At 30.6% G+C, this 17482-nt stretch overlaps 1 pseudogene; it reads right to left on the reverse strand.

Moving 5' to 3' along the window:
- Window positions 1-1115: 1115 nt before the first annotated feature.
- Window positions 1116-2750, reverse strand: LOC104648317 (probable arabinosyltransferase ARAD1; annotated as a pseudogene).
- Window positions 2751-17482: the final 14732 nt, after the last annotated feature.

A 17482-nucleotide genomic window follows, 5' to 3' on the forward strand; every position in this document is an offset into this window, starting at 1 on the left:
AATAGGTGCTAAGTAACTATGCATTCATAGCTAATTGTTTGTAGTTTTACAAAATTTACAAGATTTTGATGCGTCTAGATACGTTGCGATACATGAGGTAAAAATTATGTGCAATTTATTCTAGATATATACACTATACTCAAATGGAAAAAAAAGACACATCTTTCTTCTCAACAAGAGGAGTCACAACTGATTAGAGTGTTACGATGTTTCATTTTTTTGTTACAACCCAAATTTCTGAAAGAATGAAATTCAAAAAATTATTTGGATGTATCTTGGATACAAAACAAATCTCGTTCGCCTCCCTCCCATATCACTGGCCACTTTTCTATGTATCAGGTATCAAAATAAATGTGAATCACATCAGATCATACATATATATTTGTCTAGCGTTTTTATCTGGAGTATTGACATCTATCTACGATACATTACAAATCTCGCTCGCCTCCCTCCCCTTTTCGTTCGTCTCTTTTCCTTTTTTAGTGTATCTGGTAATAGAGTTACATGCATCTAGGCGTATCTTTCTCAACTCTTCTTTAGTGGTAAGGTACGTAATATTTTGAAATTATAGATAATAATACTTCCTCCGTGCACCGAATTTAAGAAAGAGATGAAGACTTTTGAAACTTGTGGTCCAAAATGAATGATAGAGATTTGTGTGGTTATAAGTCACTTGATTAAGGGTAAAATATACATTTATATAATTGAAGTGTTACTTAATATATAAATGTGTCATTTTCTTTTGTACGGACTAAAAAAGAAAGGAAGTCACATAAATTGAGATAGATGGAGTAGACAATATATGAAGAAGGTTTTGTGTTATGTAAATCTAGAATTGTGGTCAAATAGATTAGGTTTTTTCAATCTTTTTAACATTTTCTGTTCCGCAATGCTCTTCATTGTAGGGGCACACTTGTGCTATCAACATATTTGGATTAATTCGCGTTCACATCAATGATAGTTTTATGGTGGTGCATAGATTTATGCCGGAGAGCAGTCCACAATGCATAAACTTGTATATGTAACTTCAAATTATGAATTGAATTTACAAGCCACTTTCAAAGATGTCAATATAAATAAATAAATAATTTCAGATGGTAAGTGCCTCCAATAGAATCAAGTTACAATGAGCTATGAAGTACGATATCTGTTGTGGCGATGCACCTTCAGTTGCATAAACAACAACTTTCTTGCAATTGCCTGCCAAATCATATCAGCTGCATCATTAGGTTGGGATGGATATTGGTACTCAAAATGTTTTGTGAACTCCTTCAACCTTTTCCACATTTTGATCCACTGATCCTCCTTGATTCCTCTAAATAAATTAAGAAGATATCCCTTCCTTACAACGTATGAAGAACGAATAAAGATGCAAAACTTGGAATAATCGAGAACATCTTCAAATGGTAGCTCAAAATCATCACTAATAATTACAGAAATACAATGACTAGAAATAGCATCAAATAAGCGGTTGGATGAAGGGGTGTCTCCAACAATATTCAGGCAGAATTTTGAAGAGGCCATTCAACGTCCAGCCTCCCTAACACCATTTGATTTGACGCTTCCAAAAGTAAAGTGTACATCTTTTTCGTTTTTGAGAAGGTTGTATAATACTTGACGGATCGTTCCACCCTGGTATTATATAAGCAAAGAAAAACTATTATTATATACTTCAGTTCCATAACATGACTATCAAACTCCTTTTTTTTCAAGAATAAAAATGATAGCAACAAGGAATTAAAAACAGAATTGCAACTTACACTTTTCCTATAAATTGCCCCCTGGAAATAAACTAATAAATAACGTTGGTCAAAAGAGGGCGAGTTTTTAGCATCTAATGTCCTGACGATATGTTTGTAAGGCACAATCACATCCTTTTCAATATTTGCTATTTTTGTTCGGTACCTTCCAAAATCGGCAAGCACAAACATTGCAGAGCTCAACTTCTTTCTTGCAACCAACATGCTATTAGGATAGTGAGCAACAATCACATGATCTACGCCACCATTTATCTTCCACTCATGTCTACTTCTTAAAAACTCTACCACTTTATCCTGTAGTATTCTATTTAAACTGACCTTTCCCTTTCTAGGAGACCTAGAATGCCTATTATAACTCAAAGACGAAAAGAATGGAACAAAAACTACATCGGCCTCACTTGAATTCTTCACTCTAATAGAAGTGCATGGTCTTGTAATATTAGACGATAGAAGATCAAGGGTAAGCCAATATTCAACGCTATGTTGTAAATTTAAGGCACCGGGGTATGAGGGTATGTGACCCTGCATATCAACATTAGGCCACATTTCCTTTCCGTTTCCTTTCCAACCTAATAGCCCAAAGTGAAATTCAGGGGTTAAGTCATATATATACACCCTAAGAAGAGCTTGTTTAGTGTCACACATATATCCACGTGAATTGCTAATAGAACTGGATGCTTCAAATGATGTTGTATTGTGGCTTTTCGCGTTTTCTTCAGATGATGTAATGTTAAGAGGCGAAAAAGGGATTTTTGATTCTAAACATGAGGTTGAGTAAAGAGAAGAATTATTAGTATTCACAATGAATGAATTATCAGCAAATTGGAAAAGGGACAATGAAGAAACAATCAAGAACGAAATCGAAATGGCTATTAGGCAAAATAGAAATCTTGATGCTAGCATACTCTTTTCAATAAAAAAAAGACATCTTCTAATCTAAACAGATCCATGGATGTTAAAGAAAGTAATCCGAAATTGGAAACACAGCTACTTTCATATGGTTGTTTGACCGATTCTTGAGACAGGTAAAAACAACATTACATATTCCTTAACCTTTCTTTAAATAACTATTATTAATTAATACTTTCTTAATTGTCATAATTTCCTTTTTTTTAAGTCATACAGTAAGAATTTTGACTAATATTTCATTATTTATTTTTTCTATTATAAAAAATTGCAATTTTGAATATCTAAATTTTCTTGTCTAAAACATTGAATAAATGTAATATAATTTGACAATGAAAAATTAATCAATTTTGACTTTTGAAAAATGCAATACAACAATTAAAACTAGACCAAGGAAGTACTCAAAACATAATTTGATACTCTATCCAATTGAGTTAATATCCATATTAATCCTCTAAAAATTGCAATTTCTTTCCTAAACTTGTGGAGCAGACTAAAAAAAATGTTGCTATTACTTATTAAGACAATAAAATTTGTAGAAGTGTCCAAGCTCTTACTATTAGGGAAAAACATAGAGAGATAATTGTAATATCTTGACTTTTAAGTCTTTATCATCTTAAATTGTGCCAACAAATAAAGACATAATACTAAGACCACATTGTAAAACATAGAATAAGTTGAACCTCAATTAAATTGATTCATCATAAAATTTAATAATTTACCTAATGATGTCATCATCATACATTTTTTGAATGTATTAAATATTCAAGATCTAAAATTTAGACTTTCAAACACTTGTATTTTATCTATAAAATATAATAATTTTTTTTTAAAAAAAAGTGTTTAACCTTTCAAAATATGCACAGTACAAAAAAAAAACATAATCAATAACAAAAATAACTGCTAGAAATATATTAAAAATCTTGCATTTAACACAACAACTTAGAGTATTTTATAATGCATTTTTTTATTAAAATCATCACTACCTCATTTCTCATGGATCAACTCCACTCATGTGTCACGGACTTAGAGCAAGCAGCGGGACATGACTCATAGCTACCTATATTCTAAGTCAAACCCTCAGCATCATAACTAAATTTATTTATAATAAAAAAATCCACTTAAAGCATAAAGATATTAAACATTTTATTTTTCAAAATGTTTCTATGCATTCTTTCAGTATCTCTTTGTCCATCTCATCAACTTAAGTTTAAGAGACATGACTCGACAATTTAGTGGTGGTAAATAGACGGAATAAATTAAATTTGGGTGGGTTAAAAATTGATCAATATAAAATGAATAATAATTAAATTCATAAATATTTCATATAGGTAGAAATGGATTAATAATAAATGGATTGGTAAACTACAAATTTACTCATATTTTCATGTGTAAAGAGTACTTCATTTTAAACTAATGAAACTATCCGTGCTTCGCTGTTATACCAGAAATTACTATTTATAAAAAAAATATTATAACGAAGTAGTATGAAATATTTATATTCAAGTCAACGACATAAAAGACAATGTAAATCTTTGCCTTCATCTTGAACATGATATCTCTTTTCAATTGTTTTTTCAATATGCTAAATAGATATTATAGTAACAATGACCAAACTAAGTCATTATTTAATCCAATTTATCAAAATAATATTTTTTTATTTTTTTATAAATCTAGTATAAACATGCTTCATGGTAACATTTTAGGATTTTTTTATTCTAAATTTTTAATGGACAAAAAGCTGACGGGGTTGACGATGTTAATGAATAAACTTGACTGTGGATAACCTTTTAGGTATAAAACGTTACTCACAACTACGTTTATGGAGAATCCAATCACATGCCCCTGCCTCCAATCCTGCAAAAGGTGAAATCAAATCATGCACTGTAAAACGTTACTTTGAGTAACGTTTTACACCTTAAATGTTATTATGAGTAACGTTTCTTAGGAATCCAATCACAGGTCTTCAAATCCTGCAAATTTGGAATCTAATTCTGCGTATTTAGCTATAAAACGTTATTCATAGTAACATTTTACCGTAAAAGCGTGACTATTGGTTACAACACTCTGTTGAAGTCATATTCTTCCATTTTTCAAACTGAACAAAGTGACTATAGATAAATGTTGTAATATTTTGCATGTCCAACATAATTCTGCAAAACTTTAACTTGTGTAGCCCATGTTAAAATAATCACAAAACTTCATCAGGTATGAATTAAAAAAGTCAAGTTTATCATATTTTGGTAAATTCTTACTATACTTTAAAATTGCTTTTCTAATTTATTAAGATTATTTTAAAAAAATCTTGTTTTTATGTGTAGGATAAAGATGACGAGCTTTGAATATAATGTGATGGTTGCTTTGTATTGGGGTGGAGAAATAATTACGGATATGAACGGATTTAGGTATACTGAATGTGGTAGAACGATTATTAACATGTCTACCTCAACTAACTATGTTGAATTGGTTGAATTGTTGCATGAGAAAATGGGAACAAATAGTGAAAATATTCATATGGATATTTCTGGAAAATATCCATGTTCAATTCAAGGTAATAATATAAGGTTCATTGAGTTTAAAATTGAGAATGACCAATTTCTGTTGTAATTTCTTTTCATACCTTAAAAATTTGCAGATAAGATTGATATAAATGTTTTGGAGAAGTATGTAAATACCAAATCAACCTATCAAAATGTTGTATTTCAAGTTCGTGGTCATCATGGTTATCACATGAATTTATTAACTCAAAATTATGGCTTACCACAGCCAATCAACCTAATTTTGTAGAATCGGTTGTTCAACCACCATTCCAACAATTGTTGATGCATGATTATCAATAGTTTGGTGAAGGCTCAAGTAGTCAAATGCATATTGATAATAGTTACAGGGAATATGATGCCAGGTAAACAACAAATCTATTTTTACTGAATTTAAGTGTCACAAGTTAATAAGATATTTTTTATTGTCAGCATACACAAATTATCTCTTATTGATAGAAGAAATAACCTTCTAGAGTATAAATTACTACTTTTAAAACAAACTTCTATATTTATATTTTTGCTAAAGTTTGACTAATATTTTATAGAGACAATGATATCAACATTGATCTATATAATGATGTAAATGCTGAAATTAGTGATGAAAGTTCGGAGGAAGATGAACCTCCAAAAGATGGTGATGAAAGTGAACCTGATGAAAATATCGATGATATTAGAGATTTTTCTCAAAATGGTGTAAATCTTTACAATCATGATCAGGTTGTGTCTCATGAACATACCCTTTTTCAGGACATTAGAGAATGAGGAAGACATTTTCATGTCTATATGTGAATCTGAGATAGAATATTGTTCAGTTTGGTCCGAGGAAGCAAAAAAGGATTTGAAAAAAGGTTGTTTTTTACTAGTAAAGAAAAGTTGAAAGGGGTTGTAACGATTTGGAGTTTGCACAAAAATAAGGAGTTCAAGATGGTAACATCTACCAAAAGTCTATGGGTTGTGAGATGTAAGTTTTCTAATTTATTGGGTTGCTTGTGATTTTTTTCGAGGACAAAAAGTTGGACATAGCCTTTGGAAGATTGGAAAATATATTGAAAATCATATATGTGAGACTGAAGGACTTTCTAGCAGCCACGCCAATGTAAATACCAATTTGATTTCATCACTATTTCTTAATCAAATTAGAAAAAATCCTAAGTACTTGGTGGTAGATGTCATTTCAAATATTCATGAAATATTTGGTCATCAAGTGTCATACAGAAAAGCGTGGCTTGAACGTCAACGTGCATTTGAATTGGTGTATGGTGACTTTTAGAAATCATTTAGTGACTTACCTAAATTTTTTTGCAGTTTTTCAACACTTTAACCATGAAACAATTATGGAATGGAAACCCCAAGAGTCTATGAGTTCATCGGAGGTAAAAACTTTTAAACTTGTATTTTGGGCTTTCAAGCCATGCATTGATGGATTCCAAACATTTTGTCCAGTTATTTTAGTAGATGAAACACATAAATATGGAAAATATGAGAATAAATTATTAATTATTGTTGAAATTTATGGAAATGATAACATTCTCCCTTTAGCGTTTGCTATTGTAGACAAAGAGTCAAAAGAGGCATGAAAATGGTTTTTTAGACATTTGAGTGCACATGTCATAAAAAGTAAACAAGATGTATGTGTTATATCTGATAGGGCAAAAGGAATCTTGACTAGTTTGTAGGAGTTGCAGCGATTTCAAGAGCCTCGAGCCTTCCATCGATTTTGCATAAGACATCTGAATAGAAACTTTCAATCTAAATTTCTAAAGAAGTACCTCAGCAGATTGATGTGGAGGGCTGTTTCAGCCCATCAAGTGAGGAAGTTTGAGTCCTTGATGTGGAAAATTAAAGAAGAAAAATCTCGAAGCAGATGAATACCTCATGGAAATTCCCTTGGACAAATGGACTGTAGGTCATGATGATGGAAAACAATGGGGAGTGTTGACAACAAATCTTTCAGAGTCATTCAATGGAGTGTTGAAAAAAGCACGAGGTTTGCCTGTCACTGTTATGGTTACACTTTCATTGGAGAAAACTATTGAACGGTATGCACGTAGGTTTCAAAAAGCACACCAACTTGCAGAACAAAATAAATTATGGACTGAGAGGTTCAAAATAAAGTGGGAGAAGAATTATGAAAGTTCAGAAAGGCACTTTGTTTTTTATTGAAATATACCCACAGGGGTATATGAGGTTAGATCTATACAGGTTGATGGTACCGATGGTAACCCTCATTGTGTTTCACTGAATAAAAGAAAATGTTATTATGGAAAGTGGGTTAATTTGCAATTTCCATGTTCATATGTCATGAAGGTAACTAATAGAATGGGAGGGCTAGCTAGAAATTTTGTTAGCGAGCATTTCATAATAGAGAATTATGTTGCAACATATCTGGGTCATTCTTACCAGTTGGTCATGAGGCATATTGGCCATTTCCAAGTTTTGCTATGAGAAGTAATGAATTCTATCATCGTCCTAATTGGCAAAGGACAACTAGAATACATAATAAAATGGATGCATAATCACTATGTACCTCATCTCTTTTATAATCGTCTTGTACATTAATCCTACCGACCTCGTGCACATATGTCAAACACTTTTCTCCTTCATTCCGGACCATTGCACGAAATATGTATAAATCATTCATTGATAGCTGATCACCAAGTGCTTTTGCTCTATCAACCATGGAATGAATATGACGCACCTACGCAACAATCATTTTTTTTCTTACAAACATTTTCCATTCTTTTTTCTAACAAATGTTCAAACAAAAATCAGTCTGAAACACTTATAATATTTTTTAAGAAAAAACATAGATAACAATTTTCCAAGTTACAATTTTCGAGAAGAAGTAATATTATCCTCAAAAGATAAATCACAAACACACCAAATCTAATACATACCATTATTTCATATGCCGTTGAATTTGGAACATAACCTTATTGTTGTTGAGGGCGCAGAGTAGGAATACCGATAACAAGACGAGTAATGCATCTAAACCAAATAAGGTAAGGGTCATCATATCGAAGTGGTTCTTGATTGACCGGAGCATCAAAAATATATTTAAGTCGTTGGTTCCAAAGAGGGAACCATTGAGCATGCTCCAACTTCCAATTTGTATTTGGTCTGCCCCTACGATCATGGTGAAAATGTGTGGCATCAAATAGAAATGGAGTCGGTATCGTTTGTTTTAATCCAAATTGCCTCAAAACTCGATCAAGAAAGTGAAACTCGATGATATCCTAACAAAAAATTGGTGCTCTTACACGCCATATGTCTCGTCCAATTTGACAATAATCAGGAAGACTCTCAATCAAGTCATCCAAATAAGGTTCCCAAATAAACTACATAAAGAAAAATAAATGAGTTTCAAATATAATATATACATAACTTTTTAAAAAGAAAAATGGTATACCATCATACCTGATCCTCTGTCATGGAATCAAGTGCATCCCTAAAAACATCCAACACAATTTTTGTGGTTTCAGTCCAACTAAAATGTGCAAACCATCGTGTAGCACATGTACCCCTAGGTAAAAAAGCAAGAAAATTATTTTTGGTGTCCCTTTGTGCTATTACCAGAGGTCTGAGGACAGTAACTGTCTCCCATGCCCAAATCTAAACATTATATATAAATATATAAGTATGAGATTATAAACTAGAATAAATATTTATAATGGCATTGACGTAGTTATTGAGTATACCTGAAGTAGTGGTAGAAATTCAGCTATCTCGTTTTGGTTACTCTATGAGGCCTTACAAAAAAGCGATACAATCACACTAAGGTCGCACTAACCCAACTGTAAGAGCTAAGTACATTGATATCCTCGAGCATAGGAAGTTGTCACACTACCCCAACTATAAGAGCTAACTACATTGATATCCTCGAGCATAGGAAGTTACATAAGTTTTAAATAATTGTCAGATGTATATGCCATCATCATACCAGCAATCGTCCAAAACTTGTAACATCAAGACGTTTGATCGATCATATTAAATAGTTGTCAGATGTATCTGCCATCACTATACCAGCAATATTCCAAAACATATAACATCTAGCCATTTGATCGATCATATCTAGTGTTGCCAAGTCAGGTAACTGTTGTTGCTCGAGCATATGCGCACTAAGTGCAGTTACCTTGAGGCTGCTACGCTTAAAGTCTTGAGGACGTTGAATAAAATCTAACAATGTTTCACAAATATTTTGTCAGTCCCCTATGGTCCTTATCGACTCATCACCAAGTATCGGATCACCGTTCACAGGTAAGCCATACAACACCTCTACATCTTGCAAGGTGATTGTCGTCTCACCCATCCTAAAGTGAAATGTATGAGTCTCAGGACGCCATCTCTCTACTAGTGAAGTCATCAAGCTACGATCAATAGAAGGTCGATTTGATATATAAACATCATATAATCCTGATAATTCAATCATTTCTAAGATTCATGAATGAGTGACATATTTTTTTACGATGTCCCAAAATTTTCCATCACACCTCCTCGTATTTAAAATCATGTAACACTTCCATCCCATATATCCCGTGACCTATGGGTAAGTTGTTGAGTTAATATCGATGGTTCAAGTGGACTGGGATTCAATTGGTATGCACTATAGCCAGTCATATACGTATCTATTAGACTGAAAAATTCATATGAAAGTAAATTAAATATTAATGTTAGTCCCAAAAATCAAAATAATGTACTGTCACTCAATGTTCCATCAGAAATTTGGAAAATGAATTCAATTTTAATAGAGGTGCATTGTAGGTCAATCTGTTATAGTCTTCCCTTTCATTTTTATGTGAACATTTTTTCATTGTTTCTCTTTGCATCAACAAGATGCATGAATTCAAAAAAAAAAACAGAACATACATATTAGAATTTCTTGAGTGATTATTCTATATAATCAAAATGATATAAATACGAGAAGATCAAAATTCTAAAATTCAAGCATTTCATCTACTAATTTGTAAGGATTAAAAAAAACCTCAACGCTCTAACACATAAAAATTAACTTGAATCCAAGCTTTCAAGAAGATATATAGTCGTAATTTATCCTGAAATTCGATATAACAAGAAATCCCCAAATTTGATTTGGAAATACTAGAATAACCGTTTATCCAGCATATGAGGTTTTCACCCATTCATTGTCTTTCCTTACTTTCACGCCTCCACTTTGACCACAAACTATCGTCGGGAATGGAGTTATGAGTTTCAGTCGTTGTTGCCAAATTTTTGTTTACAATGAAATGGGTTATGGGTTTCAATCGCCGCTGCCAAGTTTTTGTTTACAGTGAAATGGGTGAAAGGGTTTAGAAGCCAGCCAAAGATAATTGAAAATTAAAGTTAAAGAAAATAAAAAACGACGTCGTCTGGTGAAAGGGGTGGGCCGTGGCACATTTAATCTAAAATCGTTACTGCCAGTAACGTATATTAACTAAACGGCGTTAATATTTTTTAAAATTAAATAAAGCCTAAAACGTTACCATAAAGTACGTTTATACTATTTTTATAAAAAACAAAGTAAAAACATATTATTTAGGTGAATTGATTTTTAAAATAACTCATTTTGGTCAAAAATTGAGATATTATATGCAAATGGTAGACCAAACAATTTAGAGTGCATAAATAGCTAAGTAAATGAAATAAGAGGTCATATTTGAAATAACAATTTATGTATTAAGTTCAAAACAATATATCCATAAAGAACATTTATACTATTTTTATAATAAAAAAAAAGTAAAAACATATTAGTTAGGTGAATTGATTTTTAAAATATCTCATTTTGGTCAAAAATTGAGATATTATATGCAAATGGTAGACCAAACAATTATGAGTGCATAAATGGCTAAGTAAATGAAATAAGAGGTCATATTTGAAATAACAATTTATGTATTAAGTTGAAAACAATATATTTTGTTTAAATTTCATCTATAATTTTAGTACTTGATCATTTATGAAAGGGAACTTTCGTATATAGTCACTCAATAATAACTTAATTACACTTTATAGTTATAGTTTGCTAATTACAATTCGTAGCTACATGTTATAAGGAGAAAAGTGACGAGCGAGATAGGCGAGCGAGAAAGGCCGGAGAATGGAGAGAGGCTAATTGTACTTGTATATATGTCATATAATTGTGTGTGTGTGTGTGTATATATATATATAATTTGTGTTTCTATATGTATAAAAGAGGACAAAGGACATACTTAAAACTAAAATTAAGTCGCGAGCCATAATTCATCCAAACTATTGCTATATTAGCTAATTAATTAGTATATGTTTGTTTTCTGCTTAATTTTTAACTAATTAATTAGTATATGTTTGCTTTTCTGCTTAATTTTTAGCTAATTAATTAGTATATGTTTGTTTTTCTGCTTAATTTTTCCTTTATGAAAATTACTTTTGCTATTTTAAAAAGTTTTTGAACCTGTACGTTCAGTCTTTATTATCACATTTCTTTACTAAATCAAAGAATTTTTTTTAAAATAATAAAAACAAAACAAACATGAGTTATCAATAATATTTAAGAGCAGAAGTTATAATGAAGATAACATATAATTTTTTAGGACATTAAATACATTAATCGTTATGCATTTATTTTTTTTGTAAGAATAAATATATTTTCCGAGAAATATAAGGGGTAAAATCATAAAAATATGAAAAAAGATAAATAACTTGATTGCATAAGATACATGCATAATACATAAGTATGATCCTTAACTTGGCTTCAGTTGACAACCATGACCTCCACTTTAAATGTGCACAAGTAGACACTTAAATATATATGCATAAAATTGAATAAGTACACACATAAGTGTATAGTTGTGTCTGCTTGTACACACCCAAAGTTAAAGGTTATAGTTGTCCGCTGACACCAATTCAAGGGTCATGTTTATGTATTATGCCTAAGATACGTGTTACAATCTCAAAGACCATAATTAAATAATATATAGACATAGATATTAATAATTATGAAGCTAATACATATAAAAATAACCTATATTACTATATTCACAAAGTAATAAAAATGAGGGAAAAAAACTTCTAAATACATTTCAGACAAGAAAAGACTAGCGACAAAAACAAATCGTTACATGTGTAAACAAATAAACAATGACAATATATAATAATTTATTCCGTCTTTGATTTTCTTTGTGAGAAAAATTAAAATATAACTTATTCTAATAATTCTTTTGATTGAAATAGGATAATTATATCAATTATGTTTATTGTATAAAGTAGGATTATAGAGGACAAAATGACTAATATTGTCAATATGTGTAGCTAAGTTACTATTACAAGCCAAAGTTGAAACTTTTTTTTTATAATAAAAGTAATTTCTAATTATGTTTCAAAAAACATTCTTCTAAGTCTTCCTTTGTAAGTAGATCCACCACCATGTTTCACTTTTTAAAGTTATGTCAAAAGCACTTTTTATATGCTATCAATTATTTTTAACACAATTACCAATATATAAAAATATATTATTTATTATAATAATATAAAGGTATTGTTAATATGATATTGTTCTATGTATGGTATTTATAGTATTAATAGTCTTATCATGCCAAATAAAAAAATATTTACATCGAAAAGGAAAAGAAATCTAAACTACAATTGTAAATTATGAAATTATTAACACGAAAATTTAAAGGGTATGAGTTGTGAGTAATTACTCTTTATGAAAATATAACTAGTAAAACTATCTGCAGGGGTAGCTCTAACAAATCGGTGGTCTAAAGTCAAATTCGAATAGAGGCCTTAAATTATATTTTTTTTAATGAAGTTTATTATAGTAAATTATTTAATTTTTCTTGAGACATAGTACTCATCAGTGTATAAAAGGTGGGGACTTGAAGGGAGACATTTTACACAATACAGAGCGAGACGTAAGCCTCGAGATAGGGGCATAAGTCCCATGGATCTACGGGGCGTAATCTCATGTATATTTAATTTTATAGTTTTATAACTATTAAAATAATTAAAGGTAAATATTTCAATGATTTTACAAATAATTTGGTTATACATAACCTATAATATATAGTAATTATATTATGATTTTTATTTGAGATAAGTATTAATAATCATAACAAAGAAAAAAAAGTATTATTATTACTATTTGAGAAATATCATTACGTACACTAACAATAAAAAAATATGATCTAAAGCAAAAAAGTTATAAATAAAATTAAAAATGTTCGGGCCTAAGTTTTTTAGGCTCGGGAATTACGTCTTTATGATCAAGACTTACATCTCAAATTTTAGAAGATATATCTTATAGATCTACGTCTTTAATTTATGCCCGGAGCAACTTTGGTACGCCCCGCTCAGAGACTCGCCCCGAGACTCTATTCGAAAATGTTTTTGAAAACACTGTTACTCATATTTTTTAAGAAAGATATGTATAACCTATTATTTTTTAAAAAAACAATAAAAAAGAATGAGGCCCCTCAAATTTTGGGGCCAAAGACGGTTGCTTTTTTTTTAAAAAAGGTGTAGAGCCGTCACTAACTACCCCTGCCTCACGTGAGAATTTAGTATTACAGAACTTATAAAATAACACTTAAAATCTATTTGTCATTAGAATTAAAATACTATTATATCTTACATGCAAGATAACATAGACGAACATTAATATGCAAAGGAAAATGATAATTGTAACATCTTATCATTTACCTTTCAATCAAACATATTTAATTTGATTTATAATTTATCCATTTGCTTCTTGGGAGTTCTATTATTTGATTTTTTGGAGAATCAAATGAACATCAACTTGAAATTTTACATTTTCTAATAAATAAATAATCGTTGTTGAAGGGTTCAATAAATTTTAAAAGGTTATATTGTAATTTTAATGTGTTGAAAGTTTAATCATACATTTTGCTTTACATATATCATTTTAAAGTTCCCCCATTTAAATGTATCATAAGAAATTATTAAAATGGAAAATCAAACAAAGAATGTATCATATTGGACAACAATTCAACTTATTATTTATACTTGAAAGAGAAAAATATTATATAAAAGTTATTCAGTTTGTTTGGGTGTTTTTTAAAATCAGCATACCAAAGTGATGAAGTTCAGTTTGAAACTATACATTCCTATTTCAATTGCAGTGTCGAGAAACACATATGTTACTTCAAAAAAAATATTTACAACTTGCAGTAAATTTGAGAATCTATCCACACTTCATATTAAATATGAGCGATTAATTTATTGGGTAGTTATATGTCTTTGGGATTAAAAGAGTAGTCATATTCCTCTATAGGTCATCCAACACCACATCCTTGAAGTCATGTCTAAAGTTTATTAATTCTTGTCTTCTTTTCCTGATTCACTTTGCACATTAAGGCACAATAAGGTTTTTAAGATTTTTATGTCCTTACAATGACATACAAAATTTAAATTATGTCTCCAAGAGATGGTTGTATATATTTTTAAGGGATATTTTTTTAATTGTACCTTCAACAATTTCAGTAGAGAAGACTTGTGTGAAACTTATGACAACAACTTTGCAGAAACATAATGCCACGATCCAAGCCTACACCTTAAACGTGGCAACACTCGAGATCCATTGTTGGTCCCCTTCGAACCTTCATCTTGGTTACCTACAAACAGAAGACTATCCTGGCATACATAAGCATTAAATTGAAAGAAATGCTTAAAAATTGTTTAGTGAATCTCAAAATTTCCCTGAATATACTGAGTATGAAACATAAGTTTTAAAAAAAAGTATTTTAGACTGAAAGACTCTCCAATATTGTGAATCGATGAAGCCCCTACTATAAAAAGATAAGTGTTGGGACAACAATCACGACTCCTCAAAAAAACTATTACTAGCAACATACATAATTGGAGTCCTTCGAACTCGAAAGCTGATGAGCAGATGAAGTGTTCTAAACAAACTCTTGTTAAGGTACCTGAGAACTTGTATTTGCATGATTGAATGATGCATGTTAAATAAAATCAGTACATTAAATGTAAGAATATGTAATATAGTTGAATAAAAAATAACTGAATAAAAGGACTACTATATATAGATATATACTCAACTGAATATAAAGAAATAAAGATGTGAAATCATTTTAAACTTTACAAAAATACTTACCCATATCATAACTCAACATATTTAGTGATATAATAAAAATATACTTTTAACTCTATCTGAGAGATTCTTTAATTGATAACCATCACTATGATCTACGACTGCCAGAATTGTCCTATACTTTGTCGGGGTATAAAACACCTCAACTAAGTGGATCCACTAAACTCTTCCTGAAGGAACTTAAGATTCATGTAAAATGTATGACATTGTACCCATACATACATAGTCTATAAGGAATGTGTGTTGTCTGAACTCATTCTCATACCGATGCTCAATACTAAAAGATATGTGTATCCTTTATTTTTCACTAGTACTTTTTCCTACATATTTTTTTTCTACTAAGATTTTAACAAGACATATTATCCATGGACATCTGTAAGGGATCTGACCCGGTTACTAGATATGGCACGGTTACAACAAAGTTAGCATGAATGACTTTGTTAAGGGCTTAGATGAGGATAAAATTATTTATGTGAGAGGAGTGTTAACATGGCTTAGATAAGTCAAATAAAGTTAGGAAGGCAATTTCATGACATGACATGGACGCTGGCAAGGCAGCAGACCATGGCATTGCATGAGTGCTAGCCGACCTCGATTGTGGACAAGTTTGACATGTGAAAAATACACGGTCTGATCAAGTACGAAAAATTAAGCTGACATAAATTAAACCATAGAAAAATATGAATGAAACTCAACAAGAAATAAATAAATGACATGAGTGGGTTAAAAGTTACTGACCAAGCAAAACACAGGCAAGGCAGCGGCAGGGCGTTGGCAGTGCGCAGACATAAAAAATGGGCGTATGATTCGGGTGGACTTTGATCAAGCAATAAATATACAACATTTAGAAATTGCATTGAATCCAAAAATATAGATGGAAATGACAACAAATGTGTGAAATTCAATCAACCATTAGTAACATGTCAAGCACATGCAGCGATGATTACCTTTTTTATAACCGCTTATGTCCAGATTCATCGTAACTTGTATATGATTTTTGAATTCAAAATTTGAATGCTCTTATCAGCTAGGGATGTCAAATAAAGTTTTGTTTAGTTTAGTGTCTATGGTCATGACAAGTGTAGGAAAATTCGCATTTTTTTTATCTTCCTCTAAAAAATTCTTTTTCATGGGCATCTTCTATTCAAAAGGATCTTACTCAATTCAATAGAAACTTAACTTCTACCCCACTTTTTTTCTTTTTAGCATGTGTTAGAAAGCTATGCAATATAAAACACAAGGCTGCCACATGGTCTATAAATGTGCAGACTTAGTGTTGAACGAAATGAGAGAGTCAAAGAGAAAAGAATTAAGTCTTGAATTTCACTAGACACTTTGAGAAAAACGTGAGGCTTTTGAATGGTGTCAAATGCAGAAACCAACTTGTGATTGTGCCTCAAGTTGAAGTTGAAGTCAGGATAAAATTGTTATCCGAACGAGTGAGATCCCTTCTATTGTTTTGATTATTAATATAAAGGTTGGGTTTACTTGTAGTTCTGGTGTGCATTTCATTATTAAGCATCGAAAATTATTCTAAAGCAAAGTAAAAACAATATTGAACATTATGCAGAATATGCTGCGAACAGGCTGAATCAAGAGTTGGACTTAACTGCCGCATAGTGGGTTAACCTATGACACTGAATTTAGAAGAAGTAATGTACCAATATGACAACATCCAAGGGGAGAGTGTTACGAAATATTATGGTATGGATATCCACTACACTAAGAAGTTAGTATGACTGATTATTTCTATTACTTCCCTTTATTATGAAGATAACCTCCAACTTTATAATGATATGAATATCCACTACGCTAAAAAATTATTATGACTAATTATCTCTATTATTTTAATCCATTATGAAGATAACCTCCTGACTATTATTATTGTAATCTTTCATCTCCATAACTTTCTCTATTATATTATATAATTTTAAAAAAAATCTTCTTTATATTGTTTTTATTCTTAAGTTTAAAACTAGACACATATTTTTTTTAAAGATAAGAAATCATAATGCTCCCTTCATTTCAAAAAGAATGATATTATTATTTTTTTAACTGTTTAAAAAGAATGACCCCTTTCCTTTTTTGACAACAGTTTAATTTTAACTTTCCACATGATATGCTTAAAACTATAAAATTAAAGGATATTTTAGTATATTTAACATAACTTTAAT

This window comes from Solanum lycopersicum, chromosome 7 (assembly GCF_036512215.1).
Source record: "Solanum lycopersicum chromosome 7, SLM_r2.1".
In the NCBI taxonomy this organism is placed as follows: Eukaryota; Viridiplantae; Streptophyta; class Magnoliopsida; order Solanales; family Solanaceae; genus Solanum; species Solanum lycopersicum.